Raw genomic sequence first — 8335 nt, 5'->3', positions numbered from 1 at the left:
CTCAAGTGATCCTCCCCCCTCGGCCTCCCCCGATGCTGGGATTACAGACATGAGCCACAGTGTCCATCTGTAAGTTCTTATAATTTGTTGTTGTTGTTGTTATTTATTTCATATTTCATAATCATAAACTTAAGTCTGCAATCCAGCTAGGCATGGAAGGAAATAAGGAAAATATGGAACCCAAAGGAACTGAAGTGAGAACATAAAGATTATAGGATACTATGAGCAAATGGGGGGGAAAGGTGCTCTCCTGAGCTACAGAAGGAATGGTCTGGTGGTGAAGATAAAACACAAGTCAAATTTATTAGAGTTATCCACAGTCAGCAATGGTGATCTTCTTGCTGGTCTTGCCATTCCTGGACCCAAAGCACTCCATGGCCTCCATGCTAGTCATGCCTTCTTTCACCTTGCCAAAGACCACATGCTTGCCATCCAACCACTCAGTCTTGGCAGTGCAGATGAAAAACTGAGAGCTATTTGTGTTGAGTCCAACATTTGCCACGGACAAGATGCCAGGACCTGTATGCTTCAGGATGAAGTTCTCAATGATCACATTTCTCCCCATAGAGTGACTTGCTGTGAGTGCCATTATGGTTTGTGAAGTCACCAGCCTGACACATAAACCCTGGAATAATTCTGTGAAAGCAGGAACCCTTATAACCAAATCCTTTCTCTCTAGTGCTCAGAGCGTGAAAGTTTCTCCTGTCCTTGGAACTTTGCAAACAGCTCCAAGGAGATTCTGCTTAAAATCTTGCTGATGATGGCAATGTTGAAGAACATGATGGGGTTGACTATGGCTGGTGGCAGAGGGCTCTGGGAGGCATCGGTGTCTGCAAAGCCGAATCTGTATTAATTTCATGTTGCCTCGGCATTCATTTTCAATATAAGTTGGAGTCTCTCATACTAGAAGCAGGGCTTAGACATCTTTGACACAAATTGCAGTTCTTCCAAACTCTACCTCTTCCCAGTTCCTCAAGGTGGGTCAATCCAGATACGTGCTTTATACAACTGCCTCCTGGTGACCACCTTTTTATGGGATGGCTAGATGAAACCTACTTGACTTACCCCACTGACCCACAACACCATGGGTGGATTGCCCAGATATGCCACAGTGATCACCTCTCGGTCACAGTGTGACTTCATGGACCTCGTACCTGCTTGCTGTAAACCCACCAATTAAAACTCATCTTGGGAAACCTGCTTGGGTAACATGCTGGACCAGAATAAAGGCTTTGGCCCAGAGGTCTCTTTCTCTCTTGCTATCCCCCTGCTGGTTAAGTGTGCATGTTCCAGACAGCTTTCCCCTTTCTTTTGGCCCTGCAAGGCATGCTGCCCTCTTTCCTCTGGAATATGTTAGTAATACACTGCTCCTCTGTGTTTCATCTGACAGACACAGCCAAACTTAACTTTTGTCCTGGTCAGGGCCCTCCTAGGGTCTGGCTGTCTTGGTAGAAAGAAATTGGACACAGTTTACACAAGAGCCACAAGGGCATCTGCCAGTATAAGCAAGTTTCCTGTGGGAGGGACCCCTGCACGTGGGTCAGACACTTAAGCACCAGGATTTGAAAGGGTCCTGTGAAAGGCACAGTGTAAACATCCTCGACCACCTCCCCTGAACTCCACCTGGCACCTTCCTCTAGCCCAAAGCAGGGATAAAGTTTATAGCCACTCTCCTCAGAGAGGCCTCAAGACCAAATTAGAGGAAAACATAAGACCCTGTATGGTGGGTAGAGACCAAAACAAAATATGGGTCTGTTAGGAAGAGAGGAGTAATAGATATTGAATACTCAAGCAACAGAGCTTACTACACCTCGTTTCTGTTTTCTTTCCTCCATGGTGAATTCTTTCTTTCTGTACTTTCAAACTCCAATGGACAAAAATGTGTCATTGTGCCCAACTTAAAGGAGAGACATTCATGCAAACATAAATCTTCTATTGCTGTCAAATTAGGAGGAACTAAAATAAAAAATAACTATTAATTCTCTTTTGGAAATATATAATGAAAATAAGGACAGCAATCTATGACAATCACTGCTAGGCCCCCCCAAAAGAAATCAGTTCTATATTTCAGATGGATGTTAACAGTCAATTAATTTGACAAAAGAGAGGATGTTTCTAATCATCAGTGCAATATCACCACACTGACACTATTTAAAAATCAAAGCATATTGTACTAGGTTCCTACTAATTCCCTGTGTAAGCCATAAACCAAAGGTAATGAATGTGGTTTTGTGGATTATCAGAAACAAAACCTTTGAAAATAAGAGTGGAATTTTGTTGTCAAATAATGTTTCTTGGCAATTCCCCTGTTAAACCAAGTCCTTAAATCTCCCAAGCAATTTATGGACTGAGTTTCTATCAACTTACAATACACAATTTTTGGTACAAGTTTCACTTCTAAATATCAGGACATGATGAGATTTCACAAACTTCAGAAACAAAAATTGCATTGTAAAAAGCTTACAACTAAATCTAGAGGTAAATGTTTTCATATGCTCAGTTCAAAGTCCTTAGCGTGTGGTGCTGTGTGATGCCCTGCTTCGTGTTCCCTTTAGTACAAGGATGTCCTGAGTGACCTACCTCACAGCTTCCCCCAGCATAGGAGTAGACTGGATTTGACTAGACAATTCCCCTATGAACACAGTATTAAATCTGTTTCTAATTTGGCCAAAGGTTTCTGCAACAAAAGTCTGTTTTTTCCTTGGTTGTTTTCTTCCCTGGAAAATTCAGGGGACTTACACAAACCACCCCATGGGTACTTCTTTGCATTATGCCTGGTTATTAGGAGCCAATTACTTTTTTTTTTTTTTTGGCTGAAGATCAGATTATTTATTTGGTAAATATAAAGGCATGTTTATTTCACATCCATACTAAAAAGTGTTTAAAGAGTTAGGGGGCAGGCATAAAAACCCGAAGCAAAAGAGAACAACTCTAGGATCTACTTTTTAACTCGGAATCAAAATTCCTTTTTTTTTTTCTTCCAGATTAATTTCTGTGCTAGCTAACTTTTGGAAACTTATACATAAACATTTACTTAATTTTAAGGCCATGCCATAATTTAGTGGACACAGATACTAAGCATTTGCTGTATTTCATAGTAAATCTACAATGCTTATCATTTCAAATGTTTTTAAACACTAAATAAAAACATAATAAAAATATAACATGCCTCTCTTCTAGATTGTCCTATATGCTGAGACATCTGAATAACTGAATTGCCTCAGTTACATTTTATAACATCTTCTCCCCCAAATAATTTAAACACTCTCCAAACCCCCTCTCCTCCACTGTTGTTTTTCTATCTTGGTAGGAGGTTTGAAGTATGATGTCAGTGTACTTTGAGCTCAGATCTTAGAGAGACTCTTTCCAGCCCAGTTTCAGGAAGTACCCATGCCTTTGAAATCTCAGGATCACAAACACCAATCTGGAATACCATTGATTATCAGGGTTAATGACATTAGATGTGTTTGAATAACTGAAGGAGGAACTTGGAAACCAGATGAATGGGGGAGGAGGTATAAGGAGTAATAATGGTTGCTAATCATATCCATGGCATCAAATAACATTTTACATACATTATTCCATTTTAATTGTTACCTATGAGGTCGGTATTATTTATTCTGTAAGTATTTTGGAGATTAAGTATATTGACCAACATTATCTCAAATATACTCTTAATCTTCCTGAAAGTAGAGATGTCTTGTTGTTCCTCCTTGTATCTTTGAAATTTAGAACCTTGGCACATAGTAGGTTCTCAATACATATTTATTGAATAAAAAAACACATGAAAGAATCCAGTGATCAAAGTGAAAGAGCTAGGATTAAAAAGTGGGTTTTTCAGGCCTTGCAATCTATTCTCTTATACTCTTTCCACTACATTCCATAGCATCCTCACAGAGTAGGAATGGCCGTCTTTCCTGCATGTTAATTTCAGTGCTGAGGACTCCTATTGGCTCTTCTCCCAATGGGTAGCAACTTGCATCTACAGACTCTCACTTTTGGTTTTGTTTAGGGTATCTTCCAGGTGTTTCTTCAGAACGTCTCGAATTTTTGCCATGTTTGGGTTTTCTATTGTAGGGAAAATACTAAATTGGGCATTGTAGCAGAGGGAAACAAGCTGGTGGTGGGAGCGGATAGAAGAAAATGAAGACGGCTCCAAACCTAGGGAGCGCACAAGAAGATGACACAAACTTTTGAAATAACATGAACACGTGGGTTTCCTTTTTCTTGTGCAACTGCTATTTGTTAGCAATCCTCTCAATTTGCAGTGAATTGAGGGTCAGAGAAGAGGAGCAAATCACACAGTGCAAATGAATACATTAACATGCGGATGAGATGAATCATTCTTTTTTCAAAGCAGAAGATCAGGTCCCATGTGAGCAGAAATAATAATAATCCTTACAATCGAAGGAAGCAATATTATTTATGTTATTGATGACAGGGGTTGATGGGAGGGAAAGATACATGATGTCTTTACTTCTGTCCAAGTCACAAACAGGTAACTTTCTAGTCCTCTGTTTGGAATTCCTTGGAGCAGAATGTGGAGATTTCTAGCAAATGGCTGAGATTTCTTTCTGAGGCAAAGCGTGAAAGTGAAGTAGAAGGGAAAGTGTGGCAGAGAAGACAAAGCACCAGGGCTTACACAGAGCCCAAGAAGGCTTGAGATTCTGGCTGGAAAACGCCATCCCTATCATGGAGGGAGAAACAAATCCCCCAGTGTGGCTTGTGTACAGGAAGCAAGAGGCTAGTTGCTGGGGAGGAAAGCCAATAAGCCTCAGTGCCAGTGAGTGCTGTGTTTAAATCTTTACTAAATACAGTCATGTGTTTTAATGTTGGGGATATGTTCTGAGAAATGCTTCATTCGGGGATTTCTTTGTGGTGTGAACACCATAGAGTGTAACTTACACAAACCAAGATGGTATGGTGTGGCCTACTACACACTTAGGCTATATGGTATCCTAGGCTGCAAAGTTGTATAGCATGTTACTAAACTTAATACTGTTGGCAGTTGTAACACAGTGGTGTTTGTGTATCTAAAGATAGAAAAGGTACAGAAAAATATATAAAAGATAAAATATGGTACACCTGGCCAGGCACCGTGGCTCGTGCCTGTGACCCCAACACTTTGGGAAGCTGAGGCAGGAGGATCATTTGAGGCCAGGAATTCTAACCCAGCTTGGTCAACATCGTGAGACCCTGTCTCCAGAAAAGAAAAATTAAAAAATTAGCCGAGTGTGGAGACTGGGCCACTGGGGAGACTGAGGCAGGGGGATTGCTTGAGCCCAGGAGTTTGAGGCTGCAGTGAGCCATGATCGTGCTACTGCACCACAGCCTGGGTGACAGAATGAGATCCTGTCTAAAAACAAAAATACACCTGTATAGGATCCTTACCATGAATGTAGCTTGCAGTTCTGGAAGTTGCTCTGGGTGAGTCAGTGACTAAGAGGTGAGTAAATGTGAGTACTGTACACTACTGTAGACTTTATAAACACTACACTTAGGCTACATTAAATTTATTAAAAATTATTTTCTTCAATAGTAAATTAACCTTAGCTTACTGTAACATTTTCATTTTATTAACTTTTTAGTTATTTTTAACTTTGTGACTCTTTTGTAATGGCACTTAGCTTAAAATACAAACACATTTTACAGCTATACAAAATTTTTTTATTTCTTTATTCTGTATACTTTTTTCTATTTAAGAATTTTTTTTAATTTTTAAACTTATTTGTTAAAAACGAAGACACACACACACACTAGCCTAGGCCTACACAAGGTCAGGATCATCCATATCATTGTTTTCCACCTCCGCATCTTATCCTGCTGGAAGAACTTCAGGGGCAATAACACTCATGGAGTTGTCATCTGCTATGAAAAGAATACCTTCTTCTGGAATACCTCCTGCAGGACCTGCCTGAGGTTATTTTACAGTTAACTTTTAAAAACATATGTAAGTAGAAGTAGTACACTCTAAAATAATGATTAAAAGTATAGTATAGTAAATACATAAACCAGTAAGATAGACATTTACTATCATTATCAAGTATCATGTACTGTATATCATTGTATGTGCTATACTTATTTTTTTTTTCTTTGAGATGGAGTCTCGCTGTGTTGTCCAGGCTGGAGTGCAGTGGTGTGATATACTATACTTTTATGAAACTAGCAGCACAGTAGGTTTGTTTACACCAGCATCATCACAAACATGTGAATAACGCCTTGCACTACAATATTACAAAGGCTACAACATCACTAGGTGACAAGACCTTTTCAGCTCTATTAAAATCTTATGGGACCATGTTGTACATGTTGTCTGTTATTGACTGAAATATGTGTGCTTGTTTTGTGGTTAGAGTAAGTCCCTTAACATCTCTAACCCATCATTGCTAATTTTGTGCTTGCTATGGTTTGAATGTTCCCTCCAAAACTCATGTTGAAATTTAATTGTCATTGTGACAGTATTAAGAGGTAGAACCTTTAGGAGGTGATTAGGTCATAGTTACATAGCCCTCAGGAATGAATTAATGCCATTATTGCAGGAGAAGGTTAGCTATTATTGGAGTGGGATTTTGATAAAAGGATAACTTTGGCCCAAGTTCCTATCTCTGTCTTTTTTTTTTTTTTTTTTTTTTTTTTTTTTAGACACAGTCTCTCCCTGTTGCCTAGGCTGGAGTGCAGTGGCACAATCTCAGCTCACCACAACCTCCACCTCCTGGGTTCAAGCAATTCTTGTGCTCAGCCTCCCAAGTAGCTGGGACTACAGGCACATGCCACCATACCTGGCTAATTTTTTGTATTTTTAGTAAAGATGGGTTTTGCCATGTTGATTGTACTGCTCTAGGTTGGTCTTGAACTCCTGAGCTCAGGCAATATGCCCACCTCAGCCTCCCAAAGTGCTAGGATTACAGGCATGAGCCATCGCACCCAGCCCCTGTCTCTGTCTTGAGTACTCACTTTTACCTTCGGCCATGAGAAAACACAGAACAAAGGCTCTCACCAGAGGCCAGTACCAGGCCCTTGGACTTACCATTCTTCAGAACCACAAGCCAAATAAATTTCTATTGTTAATAAACTGGGTATTCTGTTATAGCAGTAGAAAACAAACTAAGATTGTGCTCCAGAAAAACAGTATAAGATGTGCCCTCAACTGACATTGTCATCCATGTGGCTTTTACGGATGATGCATGCTCATTGTCTCTTTCTATTTTATAGAGTTAGTGTCACTAAATATGTGCTCTGCTCTGGTGTTTCCCTGCTGCTGAAGCAGTGTGTGTGTGTGAAGTCAAGAAGCACATGAGTACGTTTTTTAATTGCACAATTAAAGAAATCATTATTTAAAATATTTCTCCTTTTAATTTTAGTTCCTCAGAAGTCACTGCTTTAGTCTCCCCTCTTGAATTACTTCTTTTTCTGTGAAACTAAATTTCTTCCTCTATATAATGGGGAATAAATAATTGTTAGCTTGCTTGATACATTTTACCTTGTAAATAGTCAATAGCTATAATAATAATAATGACAATGGCAATATGGGTTTTGTGAGGCTGAAGCCTTTCAAAAGCAGAACATACTCACAGAATTGACAGGTGCTGCTGCTTTCTGCAGAACAGAGAAATTTTTCCTCTTGAACAGAAGAATTGAAAGCTGACTTGTCTTCCATAAAAACTGTGCTGTTAATGACTTCTCAGCACAATGGTTTTACCAGTTTATGAACAATTTCTTTTTCTGAATATAATAAGTTTTCACCCCAAACACAATAACTATATACTTAATGAGAACTGTTAGTTTGCCATTATGGTTTTAGACAGACACACTCATTAATTCACTTGACACAACAATTTCTAGTCAGATAATATCACTGTGCACCATGTTTGAACAAACCTACACATTTTGCTTTGCTTAAGTGAGCCAAGCAAGAGGAATGAATGGGTGGTATCTTCTAGGATTCTTCAGACTTGTTATTCATGTATATTATTACTATATGTTTCAGAGTAATCTTGTTTTTAGCCTTTCTTTAGTTCTAAATGTGTTATTCTGTGCTATCATCTTTTTTAAAGATTGTATGTATATTTAGATAACCATGAGCCACAAGAGGTTGAAAAATACGTGAAAAAATGCACATACCAGTGACTTTTACCCACCCTCCTCTACCACTCACTACCTGTTCCCAAGATTTTTCTCTATTAATTTGCTTTTGATGTATGGTCTGTATTTATTTACTTTCCATTTATGCTCTATTACTTATTTAAACTTGCTTTCAATGGTCAATTGATGTATTTTCTATCTCTGGAAATTGCTTAGGTATCTTGCTTTGGTTGAGATAGAACATGTCATAATT

The 8335-nt window shown here is 39.0% G+C and overlaps 1 pseudogene; it reads right to left on the bottom strand.

Annotated features, from left to right (window-relative positions):
• Positions 1-310: 310 nt before the first annotated feature.
• LOC100584611 lies at positions 311-4685 on the bottom strand (annotated as a pseudogene).
• Between the last annotated feature and the right edge of the window lie 3650 nt (positions 4686-8335).

This window comes from Nomascus leucogenys, chromosome 1a, assembly GCF_006542625.1.
Source record: "Nomascus leucogenys isolate Asia chromosome 1a, Asia_NLE_v1, whole genome shotgun sequence".
Classification (NCBI taxonomy): Eukaryota; Metazoa; Chordata; class Mammalia; order Primates; family Hylobatidae; genus Nomascus; species Nomascus leucogenys.
Note: the sequence above shows the minus strand (reverse complement) of the source record. Positions and strands in the feature narration are given on the sequence as shown.